The following is a 25,015-nucleotide window of genomic DNA, read 5'->3' as shown; positions in this document are numbered from 1 at the left end:
AAAAAGATAAATTATAAATTAAGAAAGATTAAAAAGGCCCAATCATATCAATATAAAAATAATATAAATTAAGAGCATTGTGTGTAATACTCTCTTTAACTTATTTGTATTACATAACAATGGTTAAGGTGGTAATTAGATTTTTAAACATCTGTTTTGAAGTATTTTTACATTCAATATTTAATTTTTCTCTAGTTTCTTTTTTATGCTATATAAGAAAATTATAAAGATGGTATAATGGGCGCTCATAAACAAGTCCCATACATTCAGAAAATGCTGTTTGGACCATTCATTTGGATTACATGACACATTTTAAAAGCTTGAATAAATGAACTTTTATGTTTTAATTAGTTGTTAGTATTCTCAAAATATAGACATGCACACAAGAAATATACTAATGTCATATAGTATTACACTGAAAATTAAAGGGATTGAAATATATTAAATATATTACAGTTATTTAATATAATTATAATATAATTATATTTAATATAATATCATATTACATATATTAAAAGTATTAGCACTTCACTGGAAACTATAGCAGAACAGATAACATTATCATTTCTGAAAACTTTGTGAATCCCCTGCTGTGTCAAGTCAGCAAAGTCACTGGTTCAGTGACTAAATTTTGGCAAGACATCTCCACATGGAGATTTCCAATTATAGAAATGGTAGACCGACTGACTTAAATTCACAGCAGAGAGTAAATAAAAGAACTGTACAAAGTTTTTCAAATATGAATAAAGCATTTGAGAACTACCAAGGGAGGCAAAACTCTCAATGACTAAGAATCAGGGCAAAGGAGAATCTGGGAAGGTAAGATCAACAAGTGGCACCACTTCTTCTTTTGAGGAACTTACCAACTATGAAACCAAAAATGAGGCTGAGAAGCTGAGTGCAGTTGCCAATACTTGCATGGGACCTTTACCTTTTCTTGTCTATAGCCCATGAAAAAATTTTAATGTTAAAAATAACATTCACTCATTATGTTTTTTTTTTTTTTTTTCAGGGAAGTTCTCTTTGTCAGCCATATCATAAGTGATATCCTAGGTAGATGATTTGATATTGGGTAGATTATTTAATGCCACACCTTTATTAGTTCTGTTTTTCTCAGTTTCTGGATTTTTCAGTATCATCTTGATAGAAGAAAGGGCTGAAAATGATATTCCAATTTATTACTGCATTTGTCTTGGGGCACTTTTTTATTGAAATGACACTAAATCCACTGGGAAGTAGAAATTATGGGTTTGATGAAGATGCAGCCCACACATCTCTGATCAAACCTTTGACTCTTACTGTAGCTGCCAAAATAAACTGATGTGAATTATGAAAAAAGAGAGTTACCATTTTTAACTGCTAAGAGTCCAAGAAGAGACCTAACACACAACCAGTTATTCAGCTGGTAATTTTGAAGGACTACACACAAGATATGAGGATGAACTTGTAAGGGATCAGCCCTCATGATGAGTGAAACCAAGATTTGAATCCATTCACTACCCGATTGGATTAGTTCTGCCTCCAACAAAGTTGCTTTCTATGAGAAAAAGTACATCATCTCTGAAGAAAGATAGCAGCCACCATGACCTTAAGTTATGCTTAAATACTTAAATTTATTTATATGCAATGCCCAGCACTGAATCAAAAGTAACAAAGCTTATGAAAAGATAGTCATTTAACAAAAACGAAGAGGAATAAAAGTTTATGTCACTCCCACCCCCACCAAAACCAGGGTTCATTCACTTGACAAGCATTCATGAAAATGCAGGTTTTGATCAATAGGAGTTTTACTACTTGTTAAAAGTAAGAAGAACACCAGGAATAGTCTCCAAAGCAGTGTCTCCTCAAGGGAAAGTGACAAGAGGGCTTTACAGGACAATGGAGAGGGTACATTATCTCATGTAAAGGAGGGGTCCCTGTAGCACAAACTCAGTGAGTCACCCTGCCACCATGTGGGTTGCATGTCATGGAAATGAAGCTATAGATCCTTCCAGGGTGGAGATGTTAGCATGGTAATGAGGAAAGTTCACTGGCCTTCACTTGTAAGTTACTGAGGTCTGTCGGGAACTGGTTTCAACCCAGTAGGTGACTACACACCACACAGGTATTGCAAGAAGCAGGCTGTAAGATAGAAAACTATAAATCAGGCTGATTGCTCAAGCCAGTTGAATTCCTATAGTCCCTGGAAATCCTCTGTCTATCTATTTACTATGGTAGACAGACACTAAAGGAGATTCAGATTTAGATTAATTAGCCATAAATTTTAACAGAACTATGATGAATATGTATTCAAAATGTGACAATATTATATGAAGAATGTGAAGAAATACCCAGACAGAATTACAAAAGGAAAGTAGTATTTCTACAACTGGAAAATACAAAAACTAAAATTAAGAATGTAACAGAAGCAAATGAGTCTTATTTGAGAGAAACAGTGAACTGGAAGATGAGTCAGAAAATCATACAGATATAAAGCATGAAGAAAACAAAGAAAAGGAATATGAGGAAAAATATTTGTGTGATATAGGAACTCAGTGAGCTGGCCAAATTGATGAATATTTTGAGAACCAGAAGGAGAAAGGTTAGTAGAAACAATATTTGAAGACGTAAAGTTTGAAAATTTTTCAAAGATGACAAAAATCTATCAGAGAATCATTATGAATTTCAAGTAGGTTAAATAAAAAGAAAACTCTATCAAGCCACCTCCAACACCACTCTCCACTAACTAACACAAACACATACACAAAAAACTGTTACAAACCAAATACAAAAAAAAAAAAAAAAAAATCTTAAAATTAACTAGTGAAGGTAAGTCATATTACCTTCAATGAGGCAGTGAAAGCATGTAATAAAACTCAACCTCCATTCACAATTTAAAACGTTATTAAATCTGGGATAGAAAAAACAAAACAAAACAAAACATTTCTAACCTGAATAAAAGCTGTATACCAAAACACTGTGCAAACCATAAGCACATAATTAGATATACGGTAAAATTCTGAAAAACTCTCTAATTCTATGATTTAGATAACGTGGTAGTTACAATAAATGAAAGTAAACAAGTTGGTTAAGTATTTGGGAAAAATAGAATTTCCATCATAATAACAAAAAACCAGTTCCAGATACATTGGATACACAAAAATTACAGGCAAAATCGGAAAGACTACAGTTTAATGTAGTTGTGTACCTTTATTATTTATAGTTGTTAAATATTTCTTTAAAAGTTTACAATAATCACTAACTTTAACAGAAATGATTGTTAATTAGATCCACTAAACTGAGAACCAAAAGCAATTCATGAGAGAGTGAAAAATAAGCCATAGAATATTCTTTATCTCTTTAGGATCAACATTTCCAGCAATATGGATGGAACTGAAGGTCACTATGTGAAGTTAAATAAGCCAGGCACAGAAAGACAGGTATCACATGTACTCACTCATATGTGGGAAGGTAAAAAAGTTGATCTCAAGGAAGTAGAGAGTAGTATGGTGGTCGCCAGAGGCTGGTAAGGATAGTGAGGAGAGAGGGATGAAGAGAGACAGATTAATGGGTACAGACATGCAGTTAGATAGATGGCAGAAGTTTTAGCATTTGATAGCACAGTGAGATGACTATAGTTTACAATAATTTCTTGTATGTTTCTAAAAACAGCTAGAAAAGAAAAAATTTGGATGTTCCTAACACAAAGAAATTATAAATATTTGAGGTGATGAATATTTCAATTACCCTGATTTGTTCATTCAACATTGTATGCATGTATCAAAATGTCACATTTACCTCGTAAATATATATAATTATGTACCAATAAAAAAGCAAGACACAGAGTAGCAGAAGATATGTTTAACAAATTGAATAATTTGAATTTGTAAGATATATAAAAGAAAAAATTAACAGGATAATAAAAGAACAAGCAACCTAAACAGGATTTCACAAAGGAAGCTATCCAAATGGCCAATAAATACATTAAAATGTATTTAATCTTATTAGCCTTCAAAAAAAGTATAAAATACCACTATACTCCTGAGAAACAATGACTAAAGTGTAAAAGGCCAACAGTACTAAATCTTGTCAAAAGATTTGGATTAAGTGAAACACTGGTACACTACTTGTGAGATATTAACAGAAAAATACCTTTTTAAAATTGTCTGTCGCTATCTAATAGAGCTAAACACACACAATCTTTGATCCTTAATTTTCACTCTAAGAAATTTAGCAAATATAAGCACCAAGAAACATGACAGGAATATTTGTAACAGTAGTAAAGTTAAAGGCCTTAAAATGGAAGTAAAACAAATATTCATCAATAGTGGAATGAATAATTTGAGCACCATTCTTATAATAGAAAACATAATGACAATGAAATGATGATAAGCTTCAAAACTAAAAATGATGACTGCAAGAGACCAGATACACGCAAAGACAAATGTTACGATTCCATTTACATAAAGTCTGCAAACAAGGAAAACTAATCTGGCAATAGAAGTCAAGATGATAGTTACTCCTCAGGAAAAGCATGGGAATATTTCATGGTGTTGCACAAGGAAGCATCTGGAATGTCCTACTATGTGCCTGGATCTTGGTGAAGTTGCACGGGTGTGTTTACTTTAAGATCTTTTGTGCATTTGTGTATTCATGATTTGTTCTACTTTCTTATTGCTTTTTATATTTCACTAAGTTTATTTTAAAAATAAAACCCAGGAACATTCCCAGAGGGTGGTTTACAATGGTCAAAGCAGCATGTGGTTCACAGGAAATAGATTCCTACCAGGAGTTTTTGAAGCATTTCAAGATTTTAATATCCAGTACCCTCATACTGTTATATACGGCTTGAATATCAGTTCTGGCTGTGCATGAGGAAGCCTGTTCAGAAATGCCAAATAAAGCTCTGGGCTGGAATTTAGTGTTACTTCAAGTAGGAATTATCAACAAATGAGAAGTCTTTAGCCAGTTCACAATCTAAAGAGCTATGTCTAAACTCCTAGGATCTTAATGTTAATTCATATTTTGTGGTGTGGCAGATATGCTTCGTGAGATTTTTTTTTTTTCTGTCCTTAATAACAGGAGTATTATTTTGCAGTAGTAGGTTGTTTCACTGTTACATAAATTTCTGGAGGGCAGTGAGTAAAAAATTTCTCATCATCTGAGTTTCACAGTCTATGCTTTGTTGAGGAAAAAATAATCCTTTTGGTAACAGAAAAATAGTGATTTTGTTTTTTCAGAGTAGCATTGCAGACTTTATCTTTTCTGGAAAGAAAAAGTAATATTTATAATTTCGGAATGAAGGAATTTCAAACTTTCATTTTTTCTAATAGGGTATTATTAGCCAAACCATCCCATAGACAACAAAGATAACAACTATAAGCTATTAACAAAATGAGAAGAAAAGAAAACGACAACAGCAAACATCTGACCTCGCTGGAAAGCAACCAAATACAGGCAGATTCTAGAGGGAGGTTAAGTTTGGAAAAGAGAATGGTATTGAGTGTTCCATTATTCATGGCTTCTAGCCTGAGGTCTGCAGTCTTCACCATGCCACATGGTTAAAATGGCAATTTTAAAAGTTCTTAGTATTTTTGCTCTGAAAAACCATTGGAAGGAGTTGAAGCCAACCACATCCATTGAAAATGGAATGTGTAAGGAGTTCTCGAAAGGAGAGAAAAAAGGACAAGTGTTCTGAAGTTTGTGAATACAGTCTGTCAAAATCCAAAAAGTTTGACTAACTCCTGAGCCACAAATGTTTGGCTTCAAGCTGCCCATCTGTAAACAAACTGAACTGAGATTTGAGCCACTTCTCACAAGGCTGCTAACAGTTTCATTCCTACCCATCTGATTGCCTGTAAAGGAAGGGAGGAAAAGAGGGATGGAGGGAGGGAGGGAAAAAAGTACGATCTTTGAAGGAATATTAACAGAACTCAGGCACTCCAAACATAACCTCACAGTATCTAGGATATAATACAAAATTTCTCAACATTCAAATAAAGAGGAAAGTGTGACGTTCTCAAGTTAAATGACAACCAATGGAGGCTAAACTTATGATATCTCAGATGTTGGAATTAGTAGATTAGTGGTATTATCACTATACTCAAGGAAAAAATATTAATTGCAAATAAGAAGTTAAAAAATACCAATAGAAAAATAGAAACTCTAAAATAGTTGAAATGTTACAACTTAAAACTCCAATTTCTGATATAAAAACATTTGCTACATAGGCTAAAAGCAGAATGGAGATGACACTGAAGAAAATAATCAGCAAACATGTAGATTTGTTAATAAAAATATGGAAAATTCAATCAGAACCTGAGTAATTTATGGAAACACACACACACACACACACACACACACACACGGAAAGCTACATAGAACCTACATGGAGCAATTGCTTAGTGAAAAATTGGGGGAATTTTCTTTTAATATGGTTGAGATATTTGCAATATGTTGAAGACATATACTTACAGATATTTCTTTTTTTTTTTTTTTTTTTTTTTTTTTTTTTGAGACGGAGTCTCGCTCTGTCGCCCGGGCTGGAGTGCAGTGGCTGGATCTCTGCTCACTGCAAGCTCCGCCTCCCGGGTTCACGCCATTCTCCTGCCTCAGCCTCCCGAGTAGCTGGGAATACAGGCACCTGCCATCTCGCCCGGCTAGTTTTTTGTATTTTTTAGTAGAGACGGGGTTTCACAGTGTTGGCCAGGATGGTCTCGATCCCCTGACCTCGTGATCCGCCCGTCTCGAAGTGCTGGGATTACAGGCTTGAGCCACCGCGCCCGGCCATACTTACAGATATTTCAAGGGAAGTGAACTCTTTTTTAAAATTTTATCGTAAATTCAATGATACATGTGCAGGTTTGTTATATAAGTAAACTTGTATCTCAGGAGTTTGTTATACAGATTATTTTGTCACTTAGATATTAATACAGATTTTTTGTCACTTAGATATTAATACAGATTATTTTGTCACTTAGATATTAAGCCTAGCACCCATTAGTTATGTTTCTTGATTCTCACCCTCCTCCCACCCTCCACCCTCCAATAGGCCCCAGTGTGTATTGTTCCTCTCTCTGTGTCCATGTGTTCTCATTGTTTAGTTTCCATATGCAAATGAGAACATGTGGTAGTTGGTTTTCTGTTCCTGTGTTGGTTTGCTAAGTATAACGGCCTCCACCTTCATCCATGTTTCTACAAAGCACATAATCTCACTTTGTTACGCTGCATAGTATTCTATAATGTATGTGCACCACATTTTCTTTATTCAGTCTACCACTGATGAGCATTTAGGTTGATTGCATGTTTTGCTATTGTGAATAGTGCTACAATGAACATACACATGCATGTGTCTTTATACTAGGACAATTTATATTCCTTTGGGTATATAACCAGTAATAGGATTGCTGGGTTGAATGTTATTACTGTTTTTAGGTCTTTGAGGAATCACATTGTCTTCCACAATGAGTGAACTAATTTACCCTCCCACCAACAGAGTATGAGCATTTTATTTCCACAACCTCACCAACATCTGTTATTTTTTGACATTATTAGAATAGATAATAGGTATCTCAGTGTTGTTTCAATTTGCATTTCTCTAATGATCAATGATGTTGAGCTTTTTTTCATGTAATTGTTGGCTACATGTATGCTTTCTTTTGAAAAAATGTCTGTTCATGTCCTTTGTCCACTTTTTTTAATGGATTTGTTTTTTCTTGTAATTTTTTTTTAAGTTTCTTATAAATACTGGATATTAGACCCTTGTCAGATGCATAGGTTGTAAAAATTTTCTCCCATTCTGTAGGTTGTCTATTCACTCTGTTGATAGTTTCCCTTGCTTTACAGAAACAGTTTAATTAGATCCCATTTGTCAATTTTTGCTTTTGTTGCAATTGCTTTTGGTGTCTTCTTGATGAAATCTTTGCCTGTTCCTATGTCCAGAATGGTATTGCCTAGGTTGTCTTTCAGGGTTTTACAGTTATGGGTTTTATATTTAAGTCTTTAATCCATCTTGAGTTGATTTTTGTATACGGTGTAAGGAAAGGGTTCAGTTTTAATCTACATATGGCTAGCCGTTTATCACATCAACATTTGTTGAATAGGTGATCCTTTCCATATTGCTTGTTTTTGTCAGGTTTGTCAAAGATTAGGTGGTTGTAGATGTGTGGCCTTATTTCTCAGTTCTCTATTCTGTTCCACAGGGCTGTGTGTCTCTTTGTATACCAGTAACCTTCTGTTTTGATTAATATGCCCTATAGAATAGTTTGAAGTTGGGTAGCATGATGTCTCCAACTTTGTTCTTTCTGCTTAGGATTGTCTTTGCTGTTTAGGCTTTTTGAAATACAAAGAAAACCACACTTAAGCACACTATAGTCAATCTACTGTAAACAAAGATTAAGAGAATATATAGAAACTAGCCAAAGAAAGGCTAACGGCATGCAAAAGAACAATGCTATAAATACTTAAACTGCTCACTCCTATTAAGAAAAGTGGAGACATAAGGAAGTGGAACAAGTTTTAAATGCTGAAAGTGGGAGGGAGGGTGGGGACAATGTCAGTCTAGACCAGCAAAAGCGTTAAGAATGAATATGAAATTTTAAAAATTTTCAAAAAATAGAAAGCATAAAGAATTTACTGATATCAGACCTTCACTGGAAAAATACTGGAAAATACTCTGCTTTGAAGGAATAAAATGAACAGAAAATGATAAATATTTTAAGGTAATAATCATAATTTAAAGCATTTTTAAACTCAGTTGAATCTTAATGGATGATACTTCACTCAATTGCTATTTGTTTAGTTCTTAACATTGAACTTATGACTATGTGTCTATGAATCTATCTGAAATGTAAGCTTATGTAAAATAAGGAACTACTTTTAATTTGCCGGTATGTCTCTCAGTGTGTTGCATACTTCTGCTTTACGGCATATAATAAATGCCTGTTCGAATTTTGACATATTTCAGTCTTTATGAAGGGTTTAACACAAATTGTGTTGCCATCAAAATAATCACGTGAAGTTCACATATTTTCTTGTATAAATGAAAATTTAGACAAAGTGACAAGCCCAAGGTTACTCCATATAAAGTGCACAAATGTTTGAGTCTGAGTGTCCACTCTATCTCTGATATACATCCTGATGGCATTTCTAGATTTAAAACAAATGAACAGTAAAACATTATTATTCACACCAACAAATTTAGGTATTTAAGCAATTATTTTGTGCGCAGTAGCTCACACCTGTAATCCCAGAACTTTGGGAGACTGTGGCAGGCAGATCACCTGAGGTCCAGAGTTCAAGACCAGCCTGGCCAACATGGTGAAACCCCATCTCTACTAAAAATACAAAAATTAGCATGGCGTGGTGGCAGGTGCCTATAATCCCAGCTACTCAGGAGGTTGAGGCAGGAGAATCACTTGAACTTGGGAGGTTGAGGCTGCAGTGAGCTGAGACTGCACCATTGCACTCCAGCGTGGGTGATAAGAGCAGGTCCATGTCAAAATAATAATGTACCCTAGAACTTAAAGTATAATAAAAAATAATAATACATAAATAAATAAACATTATTTTAATAATGACTTTATATAATATGTAATATTTTCACTGAATTAACTACCAATATTAGTGATTGTGCATCATAGTTAAGAAATTTTGACTACTTCATATGTATTTTGCTTCCAAAAATTATATGAAAATGGCCCTCATCATTTTGTACCCTCATGCTTCTCTATGTGGTTCTCATTAAATATTTAAAACACCCTAAATGCAATTATGTTACTTTTAATATTAATTTCTTCAAATATTAATTTAGATACATTATTAATAGGAAAGGAAATATTTGCTTTTTATTTTGTAGTCTCATTTTAATATTAAATCTCTTAAAGAGTTTATTGGTAACTTGTATAGATCTCTATATAACTAGTACAGTATGACTTTATATTTGGCCTATTTGAGAACATTGGAGTAATATTTATCCTTTCATAGCAAAATCTTGTTCAAAGACTTGGGAAATATGAAAGAAATGGGAAAACCTAAATAACATGTCAGCCAGACGCAGTGGGTGGCACACACCTATAGTCCCAGCTGCTAAGGAGGCTGATGAGGGGAGGATCACTTGAGCCCAGGAGGAGGTGGTTGCAGTGAGCCGAGATTGTGGCACTGCACTTCAGCCTGAACAACAGAGGGAGACAATGTCCTGGGGGAGGGAAAAAAAAAAAAAAAAAGAATAAAGAATAAAATAACATGTCAACTAAATGTTTTCATGTAAATCATGGACTACAGACTTCTTTATCATCCATTAACAGTCTGTTGCACTAATTAAAAAGCATTTGTTAATAAGATAGGAAGCCCCTAATTCTCTAATTCTATGTTTAGTCTGCTAATTGCTACCTGAAAGCCAGTTTTCTCATGTCCCTTTAAATTCTTCAACATATATTTTCATGACCCAGAATAATTTCATGAACATGTAAGAAGCTTAAATTCAGATATTTTTATAGAAGAAACCAGAATAGCTTTATTTTCAGTGATATATGACTGACAGTTGATAGCCATTTTATCTAATCTTATTTAACCTGAATTAAGATGCCAATTTGTCTTTCCTTCCAGTGAATATATTCACTTACCAAGGAAGCAGCAATGCACTGATTATAGCCTCAAGAAATAAATGACTTTGGTCATGATTGGGTTTCCTTGCTTGTCAAAGTGAAAAAAATAGACAGATAATAATGTATTAAAGATAAGCACACAGGCAAAAGATTAGTCTGATTTGTACGTCCCTTCTCTCTGATTTCTTTATAAGGCATTTGTAAAATGCTTTTAAAGAGGACAAGAAAACGGTAGCATTTTTGACAGACCAAAAGACAACCACACAAACTGAACACATCAACTTATTTATATCAGTTGGCTTATTTTAAACAACAGTAACTGTCTTAGAACATGGATGGACTACACTAATGGTTATATTTCCACTTGGATGCCATTACAGATGGAAGAGAAAGTGCAAATTAAATAAAATGGTACCTCTTTCCTCTGGACTTCCAAAAGGTGTATAGTTAGCATTCTGCCAAAACCAAGGGAAAAAAGAACATTACATTTATACAGGGTAACAATAGTTAAATATCATCTGTGACATTGTGCATTACTATTTCAGGAAGAAATTGACAGCATGTAGCTATTATAAATATATGCTTTAAAAGTAAACTGTATAAGGGCTGCCCCAGATAACCCTATATTTGAGATTGTAGCATGCATGTCCTTGAGCAAATAAACAAACTTGCCTTCAACAGGTACACAATCTCTATATAGTAGGAATTTTACAAATTCATGCCAGAGAAAGTATGTTTGTTAAATATAATGAGCAAAAAATATGTTCTAGGAGGACATCTAGCAGTTAAAAATGGTAACTGTCTTTTTTGCATAATTCACATCAGTTTATTTTGACAGCTATAGTAAGAGTCAAAGGTTTGCTCAGAGATGTGTGGGCTCCATCTCCATCAAACCCATAGTTTCTACTTCCTAGTGGATTTAGTGTCTTTTCAATAAAAAAGTGCCCCAAGCAAATGCAGTAATAAATTGGAATATCATTTTCAGCCTTTTCTCCTATCAAGAGGATCCTGAAAAATCCAGAAACTGAGAAAAACAGAAATAATAATAAAGGCGTGGCATTAAATAATCTACCCAATATCAAATCATCTACCTAGGATATAGCTTATGAGGTGGCTGACAAAGAGAACTTTCCTAGAAAAAAAACCATAATGAGTGAATGTTATTTTTAATACTAAAATTTCTTCATGGACTATAGACAAGAAAAGGTAAATGTAAAGATTATTTTACATTCCAATATATTTAATATTTTACATCCAACAATATACACAGACTCCAACTTAATAAAGTTATCTTTTTGGTAATAAAACCAGTAATAATGAGTCAACTATTTCCAGAGAGACTCAATCTTAGACATGCCAGAATTCTTATTTAATCAGGCATGACTTAATGTCTTGGTAGCAAAATTCAATGAGCATCTCTCAGTAGCTTTTTAAAAAAGGGATTTTTTTTTTTATTTTATTTTTTTTTTCTGAGGGTCTCTGAAAAGAATATTTGTGAGAATAGTTTCTTTCATGGTTTTGGAAAAAATTTATAAGTCTCCTACTCACATTAAAGAGGTGTTAAATGTTTCTTCATAGATGGCTTGTCAGGCAAGAATAGCAAAAATCTTCCCAGGTGTGTTGGATAACAATGATGCAAAACAGGATTTCCTTCTTTGTTATGAGTTAATTGTATTCCATTGTGTATATATACCACAGTTTCCTTATTAATTCATTTACTGATGAACACTGAGGTTGGTTCTATATTTGGACTACTGTGAATAGACCTACAATATACAAGAAAGTGAAGCTATCTCTTTGGATATATATGAGACATAAAACTATGCTAAGTATAAATAATATTATCATAAAAATAACAATTTTTACATTCCTAAACTGTGTAATTAAATTGTGTTTTGGCATATTGCCATATGCCAATATGACATATATTCATGGATGAAGGGAATATAAGCTTAACTATTAGAAATGTATGAAAAGAATAAACACAACAAAATAAAAGCTTCAGAAGTAACAGAAACACATACCCTCCATAATGAAACACATACTTATTTAATCATTTAATGTTTAAAAGTAGCTAATGTTTATATATAAACAAAGTTTAATTGATTTGTCTAACAGTTTCATCAAAGTCACCATATATAATAGAACTACCGTATGATCTTGTGAGATTACAGGATCATATGGTAGTTCTACTTTGCATTTATTAAGGTACCTGTCATAATGCTTTTCATAACGTATGTGCAAATTTATATTCCCACTAACAGTATAAAACGGTTTCCTTTTCTCCACGTTCTCACCAACACGTTATTTTTATTTTATATATATTTTTTGATGATAACCACTCTGATTAGGGTGAGATGATACCTCACTGTGGTCTTGATTTTCATTTCCCAGAGGATTAATGAGTTGAACATTTTTTCATATACCTGTCCATTTACACATCTTCTGAGAAATGTCTATCCATACTATACAAAGTGATCAGATTCAATGCAATCCCTATTACAATACCAACAATGTTCTTCATATAAATAGAAAAAAAAAAAGAGTTCTAAAACCCATATGTAATGAAAAAAAGACCCCAAATAGCCAATTCAATCTTGAGCAAAATGAACACAGTTGAAAGAATCTCACTAACTGATTTCAAAATATACTACAAAGATGCTGTAAACAGGCGGTATGGCAATAGAATAAAAACTGACACAAACAATGGAATAGAATAGAGATCCTGGCTATAAATCCATGCATTTATAGCTAACTAATTTTCAACAAAGGTACCAAGAACATACATTGAGAAAAGGACAATCTTTTCAATAAATGGTGCTGACGAAACTGCATATTCACATGCAGAAGAGGGAAATTAGGCCCTTATCTCTCATGAAATACAAAAATCAACTCAAAACTGATTAAAGACTTAAATGTAAGACCTGAAACTGTGAAATTACTAAAGAAAACAGGAAAAGCACTTCATGACATTGGTCTAGGTAGGATTATTTGGATAAGATCACTGAAGTACCCACCAGCAATAAAGGCAAAAGTAAACAAATGAGATTACATCAAACTGAAAATCTTCTGCATAGCAAAAGAAACAATCAACAGGATGAGAAGACAATTTACAGATGAGAGGAAATATTTGCAAACTATATATCTGACAAAGAGTTAATGAACAACATACATAGAAATCCCCAAAAAAACTAAATAGCAAAATAACAAGTGACTATATAAAAATGGGCAAAACATTTTATTTTTTCTGTATGTTTACTGTTGGCTATAGAGACATAAAAGAGAATTTTTTAAAAATCTGTATTCACTTATTTTTAAATAAATATGTTTTCATTTCAGAATATATATATATTGATAATCTCTCTACCTGAAACATACATAACAAAATTCACTTACACTTCATAAAATGGGCATCAAATAAATAATAGTATAAGGAAGTTAATTAAGCCACTGAAGTATTTATTAAAACATCACATAATTGCCTTTCATTTAAAGATTTAATGGCAAAAGTAGGCATCCCTCACTTTAATTGAACACGAATTCCTTTCCACACCACACAATATTTTTTTAAGACTACCGCTAGGTACTCTCTCCAGTCCACAGTTTTATCTGTGACAGGTCTATATCCAGAACTATTAGCATAGATTGACACTACCTGTCAGTTTGAAAGACTGCACTTCTACTTCCATGGTCATAACCTTTCAAAACATAAAGAGTTTCCAGTTTTATTAGCCTCACCTCTTTCTTGGGTCATATGAACCTATTGAACTCTGGACAGTTGTTGAATATATATATAAGGAAAGTACTACAATTTTCAGTTTGTGAGAAATTTGGGGTTGTCATAAATGCTGAATTCTTTTTGGAGAAAAAAATATTCTAGTAAGTAGAGCATATGGAAATTTTGTTTAACAATGTATATGTGCATATATTTTATTTACTATTCACAAATATTTATATGCACACATATACTTTTTTATTCATTCCTTTAACTTCTTCTATGTACAATTACGTTTAACTGCTTTTCATTTTTTAAAATAAAGCAATATCATTTTAACTATATAGATTCTCCAAATATCCTATAGTTTTTTATAGATGCATTTCTCAGCAAGTTTCCAGATGAATTCTTATTAATAACCACTTAACTTTAAGATAATCTATTTTAATAATTTTGAAAGCTAAATAATAATGTATCAAAATTTTTACACATCATATGACCTTTTGTAAATATTTTATTATGCTTATGTGGTTAATTTTAGACAAGAATCTTAGTGCATAATGAGATCATCTTCTTCTTCCTCAAAACAAATGAACAAACAAATAAAGAGCTTTCACAATTAAGATTAGAGTTATTCAGGCCTTGAATGTTGTGAGGGATTTTGGTATCTCATTCTTTTTATGCAAAATAATAAATTATGTGTCAAAACACTTAATAAAAGACAATTTTAAATTTTGCCTTTCTTGATTTTGAATACATTGTATCAATAAGATAAAATGGTGTATGTGTATGTGTGCATGTATGTATAGTGGAATAATGTAGTTACATTAAGTAAAAATTTGGCCACTAATTGATGGTCTAATACCAGCTTTTGGCAATACTCAACACTAACTCATGATGGTAAATGACACTAACTAGTAGTTGTTAAAAATATCTGGTGTTGGTGGTTGGTGTGTTGCATATTGTTAAGAATGCAGCTCTTACAGTCAGACTACCTATATTCAAATTTTGACTGTGCCAGTTATTTGAGTGCATGAGTTTTTGCATACTTCTTAACTTTCCAGAATCTCAGTTTCTGTATGTATAAAATGAGCATAACAGACCTTAACTCAAAAAGTTGTTGTAAATATTAATTGAATTATTATATGTAATACATGTAATATGTGTGGAATAATGACTGGTAGTTGGTAAGGGAAATCAATCTTTATTAAAGTTATTATTATGAAAAACTAATGTTAGTCATTGTGATACAGCAGTCATCAGTGTAGCTTGAATGATGTTAGATTTTTTCCTATATCATTTAAATATACAGCCTAAAGGCTAAATGTTTAATTCAATATGTGCTTGAGATAGATTTCAGAAATTTTAGTTCTCCTGCAAAACAACAATTATATGAAAATATTTAAAAGTCTCTTCCATATAAAGTATGTTATTGATAAGCAACTCAATATAACAGAAATTAATTTTAAATATATTTTCATTCTATATAGGGCAGGTTACTGAATTTTTTTGGAAAACTAGAAAGAACATCTATGATAAATCAAATTAAGTAGAATTGTCTTTATAGATTGTTTCCATAAATAGAATGACTTAAAAAAGTTTAGGTCATGGCCATTTTTCACTCTTATATTTTTTTGCATTCACATTGCTTATCTACTGGAAATTTCTTGGATAAAAATTTCAAATTGGTTTATAGCTATTGCATCAAAAATTCTCAATAAAAGAATAACAGGTAATTGTAGATTTATCATATTCATTTAGTAGATTGAGAATCTCATGTGTAGATATTAGTGGAAAGTTACAAAACAGTGTTAGTGAAAGTGGAGTACAAAATTTCAAAAACAACAAAAATAAAATATACTATTCTTTGAATCCAAAGCAAACAGTATAGATTTACATGTCTGAAGATATCTTCTCATCATTTATCTATTATTAATTAGTAAACAATAAATCCCAAACACATTGTATATCAAACAATCCCTAAAAAGATCCACAATGCATCATCTTCCTCCTTGAGGGTGTGTGAAACCTTGCTTCTAAGGGATTGAATATGGCTAAGGTGATGGCATGTTACTTGCATGAATATATTTTATTATATAGAATTCCACTTTAGCAGATTACTATAAAATATCATCTTGCTGGCTTTAAAGAAGCCAACAGCAATGTCGTGAGCTGCCTCAAGAGTGGGCCATGTGACAGAGAACTATAGGTTCAGCCATATGAAGCCGGGACTCTTACTCATAAAACCACAAGGAGTTGAATTTTGCCAATAACCTGAATAAACTTGGAATTGGAATATTCCTGTGTTGAAAAGTCCAGGTGAGATCAATGCCCTGCCTGCATCTAGTGCAGCCTGTGATATTCTGATGAGAGGACTCAGGCAGACCATACCTGGACTCCTGACCTATAGCAACACAGTTAATACATGTGGTTTAAGCTATTAATTATGTATAATGTGTTGTACGGCAATAAAAAATGAATACACTTGGATACAAATAATTCAGTCATTTTCATAAGAGAAACAACTCTGAAGTCACATTTTTAATCATTCCACCCTAATAACATCTCTTGTATTCTATTCTTGAATTCTAGATAATTCCTTCTGGCATGTCATGACCTATAGTTCTTCAATTCCATCACAACTACAAACCATTGTTTCTATTTCATCATCATTCCTCAACATTTTCGAATTCTCCCTTCCTTCTTTGCTTGTTGGGTTCTATGGCTAATCTTTAAAATCACACGTCTTTCTCAATGTTCTGAAGCCTTTCTAATTTTATCAAACTGACATTAAAACCTCAATTCTGTCATATATCAAAACATTATATACCATTAATATATGCAATTTTTATTTGTCGATTATACCTTAAGAAAGCTGGCAGGAAATTTTAAAACAAAGTGAAGACTATGGGAGAAAAAAAAAAAATAAGTCCAATCCTAAGTCAACTTACTGTAAATAAAATCATCTTATAATATTTTTCAACTTTTAAAAATCAACTCCAGCTACACGGTAGAGCAGATTAAAAATTTTTGGAGTCATTTTTCACTCTGTACTTATTCTTACACTTCACATCCAATCCATCAGCAAAATATGTCAGTTTTGAAATAAATCCAGAGGCAGTAAAAATTGCTGTAGATATCTGCAGCTTTATGCCTCAAATCTGAGTAAATGTCTGCTACAATATGTCTTTCCTTATGACGTTTACCTGGAGACTGGACACCAAACCAGCTCTTTTCTCATCCCTCAGAACTCAACTGAAGTCAGAGCTCTCTGCTGTCCTGCCTGTGAGGGAAAGTTTAGAGGTTAAGCAATATGAGTTAGGATAAAGATAAGCCACCAGGACAGTACCTTGATATTGCTCACTCTTCTTAGGATAGGACTATAAAGAGAAGTCATCTTGACAAAGGGACAGCCATTCCCCCACTCCTCTGCTGAGAGGAAACAGAACTGTAACTAATGAGGAGCTAGAAGTGGTTAAAAGCAGGAATCAACAGAGCCAAGGGCAAAATGAGCCCCTTAGGCCTGAACACTCTCTCTCTCTCTCTCTCCCTCCCCCCCTCCCCACTCATATGGTTTAAGAAGCTAATATGCCAAATCAGAAATTGAGGTTTTCAGTTGTAAAATTTCCATTCTTTTTGAGTTTTTATTTTCAGTTGGTATTTCTTGTCTTTCTGTAGACTATTAGTATTTTTTCCCTTGAGTATAGTGATAATAGTTACTAATCTGTTAATTCCATCATCTGTGTTATCACAAATTCAGTCTCCATTGGTTGTCTTTTCTCTTGGGAATATTCTCCTCTTTTTGTGGATGTTGAGTAATTACGCAAAAAAAAAAAAGTGTTTACTGTCCTCTCCCATGTGCTCCAACAGAAACAATATTGAATCTAAGGTTAAAGGAAAATCAAAATCCCGATTAAGAAACGAAAGGTAGCAGTAGTAATAAGAGATACATTACTCCATGCAACAATCCCCATATGGCCAGTGAAAAAGCTGACAAGAGCCAGAGACTTATACTCAAATATCATCAACTAAATTCAGTTTTGGCTCATGTAGTCTCAGCTGTTTGAATCTGACAGTTTTATCCGGTGCAGAGATCCACGGCATATAACATGCTGTCCTGGACATTTCCAGCACTTTTTAAAAATTTTCACTGGCACTTGAGAACCAAGACTATTTCACATTCATTTTACAAGGCCTTTCATATATATCTGCAGGGCACCCCTAAGGATACTTAAACTTCTCTCCCTTTGCTACTATTGGAGGTTCAAGACATGGCACAAAAATCTGTACTCTCTGAGCTCCAAAGCTTTTACTATATAGGGGAGGTCCAGTTGGTTGACAAGTCAGGAGCCTCACTCTCAGCTCTGACTGCAATATAATCACATTTCCACCAAAAGGAGTGTTTGATAAACTCTGACAAAATTCAGGGTCCTGTTCACCAAATATATGATTTTTTGGGAAATATGTCATAATTCTTCTGTTGTCACATTGACCTTCCACTGCTAAAAACAAAAGGTTTAGAATCATATAAAATTGTTTGTGCATTAGAAATAGTATGTGCTTAGTTTGGGCATTTTAATTGGTCCTTTATATCAGCTACCTGGAAATCAGCCTTTTTCTGGAATGTTTAAACACTGTTGATGGGAATGTAAATTAGTTCAAACACTGTGGAAAGCAGTTTGAAGATTTATCTAAGAACTTAAAAGATAACTACCTTTAGGCCCAGCAATCCCATTACTGGGCTTATATCCAAAAGAATATAAATCATTCTACCAAAAACACATACACTTACTTGTATGTTCATCGCAGCACTACTTACAATAGCAAAGAAATATAATCAACCTAGATACCCATCAATGGTGGATTGGATCAAGAAAATGTGGTACATATCCACCATGGAATACTACACAGCCATATGAAAGAACAAAATCTTGTCCTTTGCAGCAACAAGGTTGCAGCTGCAGGCTACTATCTTAAGTGGAACAGAATACCAAACACCACGTATTCTCACTTGTAAGTGGGAGCTAAACTTTGGGTATACATGGGCATAAAGATGACAACAGTAGACACTGGACACTACTAGAGGGTGGATGGGTGTACAAGGGTTAAAAAAACTATTGGGTATTGTGCTCATTACCAGCATGATAGGATCAGTCATACCCCAAAGCTCAGCATCATGCTATATACTCATGTAATAAGCTGGCATATATACCCCCTGAATCTAAAATAAAAGTTGAAATTACAAAATATAAAATACATAAAGCAATTTTTTAAAAAAGTATAAAAATAAGGTTTCTGTGACATTTGAAATAGTGGCAAATAAATACATTTAGAATTATGCTTTTTGAAAAAGAAATCAGCCTTTTCCTTTTGTGCCTGGGCTGTGTTGGAAGCTTACTTGCAGATTATGGCTCACTGTAACTTTGGAGCCCCACGGTCTGGGGGGTTGAGCCCTTATTTATCTACACTGATTGCTGCTTGGAGCCTCCAGAAAAAGTGAGCAACCTTCTCCAACAGATATCCTTTGGGTTTTTGGACATATTGCTTTCCTGATACAGCTACCAGACAAACTCCTCTGTAAAGCAGTTATTGACCTGCTACTGTTCTCTCATTAAAACTGAACGTTTGACTTATAAAGACCTTGTGACTTTCTGGCTGATATTCCTATTTCAAGATGGGTCAACTCTGACTAAAGGTTAACACGGTGGAAAAGCCCAACAAATTTCCCTTGTTATCCAGCAACCCCATGTTAGGTATATATCCAAAAGAAAAAATAAATTAGTATATTGATGAGACATCTCCTGGCTTATGTTTATCATAGTACTATTTACAATAGCTAAGGTATAACATCAACGAAAGTATCCATCAATGGATGAATGGATTAAAAAAAGTGATATATATATATATATATATACACACACACACACACACACACATACACACACACAGAGATATATGTACATGTATCTGTGTATATGTATATATACAGATATATGTATATATACATATATACACACGCACAACGGAATATTAGTCAGCCATAAAAATGGATGAAATCTTGTCATTTGCAGCAATATGAATAAAAGTTCATAATATAAAAAACTTCATAAAATAATAAAAGTTGCAGCAACATAAATAAAAGAAGACATCACGTTAAGTGAAATAGGTCAGGCACAGAAGGATGAAGATCACATGCTCTCATTCATACATAGGAGCTAAAAAGTATGAGCTCATGGAGGTTGACAGAAAAATGACAATTACCAGAAGCTGGGAAAGTTGGGAATAGGAAGATGAAGAGAGGTTGGTTAATGGGTACACACATACAGCTATCTAGAAGAAAGAAGTTATAAGTTCTAGTGTTTGATAGCACAGTAGAATAAATATTATTAATAATAATTCATTGTGATTTCAACATAGCAAGAAGGGAAAGATTTGAAATGTTCACAACACAAAGAAATGATAAATGTTTGAGGTGATGGATATACTAAATATCCTCATTTAATCCTTACACATTGTATGCATTTATCAATAAATCACATGTACCCCATTAATATGTACAACTATTATGTATCAATAAAATAAAGTTTAAAACTTTTAAACTTCACTTGTCAAAAAATTAAAATTGCATATGGCCTGGCCCTAATACTATCTCAATTTTGCATGATGGAGTACAGCTATCCCTTCAGAAAAATGGTATGTCCCTTCCATTCCACTGCCTGAAGCAAAGCCACTGGTTCTAAGTCGACCCTGACTGACACAGCTTACCCTAAATATCTGGCCATGTTTCACTGCTGGTATGGCTACATTAAAACCTGATGGTGGCTGTTGTGATTCAACTATTGTTCAACCTTCGTACCAGTTATGTAAAAATAAAACTGGATATGGTTATTCTGGTCACTAGTTAGAACCAAAGGTCATTTTCATATCTCTGGCCAATATTGCCCTAGATAAACTGTGTTATATTTTTACTCATTCTTGGACTATTGCCAATGGTCTATTGCCCTAGATAAACTGTGTTATATTTTTACTCATTCTTGGACTATTGCCAATTCCAGCTTGTTTGCCACTGGAAAGACTATAGACTACCTTATTAAATATATCCTATTTGGGACCACATACTGTTCAGAAATGTGAGGTTACTGAATGGTCAGTCTGCATCACTCACATAGATGCCCACAGTAAAGGCCCATCCTCTGAAGGCACTCACTAGAATCAAGCTGCCTATCATAATCTGCACTGCCAAGCTCAAGACTGTTGACATCTGGAGCCATAATTGCACTGTCTCATCACTTTTGACACTTTTATCAGTCTCTGCTGTTATATTTGTTTCCTGTTGCTGTGTAATACATTACCACAAAAAAAAACTATACTTATTACTCATTTATTGGCTCAAAGTTCTATAGGTTATATGTCCGGCTTGACATGGCTGGGTTCTCTCTCAGGGCATTCCAAGGTCAAAATCAAGGTATTTAACAGTCTGGGGTTTTGTACAGAGAGTATGGGAGAAAATCTACTTCTAGTAATATTATTCTTGATACAAGCCTTACTTGTGGTTGTAGAATTGAATTTTCTGTTTCCTTGTTTTCTGTCAAATTGAGGCTGCTTTCAGTTACTGGCAGCCATTAACATTCCTTGAGTCATGGATCCCTCCTCTCTTCAAGTCAGCAACAGTAGATAGAATGCTCAAGCTGTAAAGCTCTAATTCCCCCTTCTGCCACCAGCTAGAGAAAACTGCTTTAAAAGGGATCAGGTGGCTAGGTGAGGCTCACCTGGATAATATCTCTATTTTAAGTTAACTGTGCCACAAGAGGAATTCTACATAAGGGAAACAGTGTGGAAAATCTTGAGAGTTATCTTAGAAATCTGGCTACTGTAGCTGTTATTAGTCCAGTCCAATCGGCCTACTCTTGCCAAATCATTATGGCTCCCGAATGTAATCTATGTCATGTATTCATCTTTCCAGAACATCTGCACCGTGACAATAGGGCATTTTTGTTGAAAATGCTAAGAAGCAGTGAACCTTATTCAAAGAGTTTGATGTATATTCCATGCTTCCTTCCATACTCAAGCTTCAGGCAATTTTGCCTATTAAAATGACCTCTTCAAAAATCAACCAAATTAATAGAAACAGAAAGTAGAATAATGATGGTCAGGTGCTGAGGGGGGCGAGGGAATTATGTAGAGTTATTGTTTAGTGGGTACAGAGTTTCATTCTGAGATAATAAAAAGGTTCTAAATACGTTTAGTTCCCATAACCACACAACAATGTGAACATATATAATGTCAATGAATTTTACACACAAAATGGTGAAAATGGTAATTTTTATGTATATTTTACTACAGTAAAAGAAAAATCAACTGAAAAACATTTCTGATTCTGTTTTTTTCACCCCCTCTTGAACTATACACATACCTAAGTCAATTTGGTTAATAAATTTGGCCCTCCTCAAAAAGAGATTATCCCCTCTTGGTCACCCCTTGGGTAATAATTACTATGGAAAGGATGGTAGCTTACATGGGATAGATAACAATCTTTTGGTTGAGTACTGAAATTGAAACTAATGTATTTTTAAATTTTATGATTAAATATAGGAAAGTATGTATAAGCTTATGTGACTATGCCCTGTTATATTCTACAAAATAAAAGTTGATTAGCTTTCTTATGATCCCCAAAGTAAACATAAAATTGTATAAACCTGAAATATTATCAATTATAAAATATTTGGAGAAATTGCTTCTTAAAATATGGTAGAAGATATTCTGACTAATCTCATACTCTATCTGGTATATCTTTCAAAGAGGTCTCCTCCAATACATAACTTGTGCTATTATTTCTATCTTTGTATCTGCTGCTTATCTAGTACACTGTTCAAATGCACCGCTAGTTCCAACTAAATGTGCATGGAAGGTGAATTTTCTTCATGTATGCCAACCAAAACTATATATCAAAATAGAAAATATTCTACCATATTTTAAGAAGCATGGTTTACTCACAAGCAAACCATGAGCCTTGTATGAAAGTATGAAGGCATAAGAGCAGGTGATAATCATGAGTAAAATTATAAATGTTTTCTCTCTAAATATACATTTGGATAGAACATGTTAGACTTGATAAAGCTCAAATACAAGAAGTCTAATAACTGAAACTCTTAGAAATTATATTTCCAATGAGTTATATAGGAGAGGTGACTGTGTATTCTTAAGAAGCTTAGCTTTATGTATAACTTTATTTTCACTAAGACTCTTTTTCTAAAATAATCTATTGTTGGGGTGATTTATGTAATACATGCTTAATGCATATTTAAAATACTTAATAAAATTAGTTTATCAGTATTAAAAAAGAATTTACATCCTGATAACCTGAACATTTATAATTCTATAACTATAAACTGAAGTTACTTTCATAATTAAAATATTTAGCAAAACTCTCTTCATGAATTGCATTTAAATTGAATTTATTACAAAATGTGCTATATAAAATAACATGCAGCATCTTCTCAACATAGTTGACTATAAAATTTTGATTTAGCCTCAGGAAAAACACCTGAATATAATCATATAAAGAGAAATTTTAAAAACTTATCGTATATTTTCAAGTAATTGAAAGCCTCTGAAATATTACTCAAATCTGATTTACAGAAATGATTCACTTATGATTCTGACTCAGTCCCTAATGAAGTAATATCAGCCATTGCCTTGGGTAGTAAATAACATAAATCTTTTAGCTATTAGTGCAATAATATTCACAGAGAGGATAGAAAAAATGAATACATAGAAACTTCCTGACAAATTGCAATATTTTAATGGTAAAATTAAATGTTAAAAATGACTTCCACAGAAATGATGACATTCTTTATTCAAATAATCCTGAAGGAACAGAGGGAAGCAGTTGTCATCTGCCATGGGGAAGCTGAGACTTAAAAAATTTGACAAACTCATCAAAGGCAACAGAGGTATACAGTTTTCTAACCTAAAGTAAAACTCTTTCATATTACAGTGCTATTTCCAACATATCATGTGGTCATATACCATAATATTTTTAGTGGACTTTCAGGTCAAACTGAAAATGATTCATGGTTAGAAGCATACTTGTAGAAATAAAGTTAAGCAACAGCCTAACCTCAGTTCAAGATATTTTGGAGACTGATAACTAGCCATTAGCAAATGATGATGCTTTCTCATCATCACTCTTATCTCTTTATGTCACTCCTGTCTCACACAATCCTCAGGGCAACCTTTTCCGCAGATAAATCAAAAATGAGAAAAAATCTATTTAAACATTATTACAGGAAAGATATAGTCTAATCTAGAGAAACAGATTGTTCAATCGCCTTGGCATTTGAAATTAAAGGATAATTTTTAATTTAATTCTAAAGGAGAAAATAAGACTATTCAAGTAACGAAGTACATTAGCATGGCATGATATTTCAGAAGATAAATGATTGATATGGCAATTAAATAAAAAAACAATATAATGGACAGATTTAAAAGCTTGTCTTCCAGCTCCAAAATGATGATAATAAAATGTTATTACTTTGCTCAACTGTCCACACAACTTGAAAAACAAATTGTAACATCCTGTACTCTTCTCCATTCTTAGGAAGACTAAGTTAGATCCCAACCTCCTTAAATCTCTTTATCCTTACACTGTATGCTATGCAGAATAATACTCCTTTCCTAAAAACGTCTACACCATAATTCTTGGAATCTAAGAATA

This window comes from Piliocolobus tephrosceles, chromosome X (assembly GCF_002776525.5).
Source record: "Piliocolobus tephrosceles isolate RC106 chromosome X, ASM277652v3, whole genome shotgun sequence".
Lineage (NCBI taxonomy): Eukaryota > Metazoa > Chordata > Mammalia > Primates > Cercopithecidae > Piliocolobus > Piliocolobus tephrosceles.
This window is presented reverse-complemented; position numbering follows the sequence as displayed.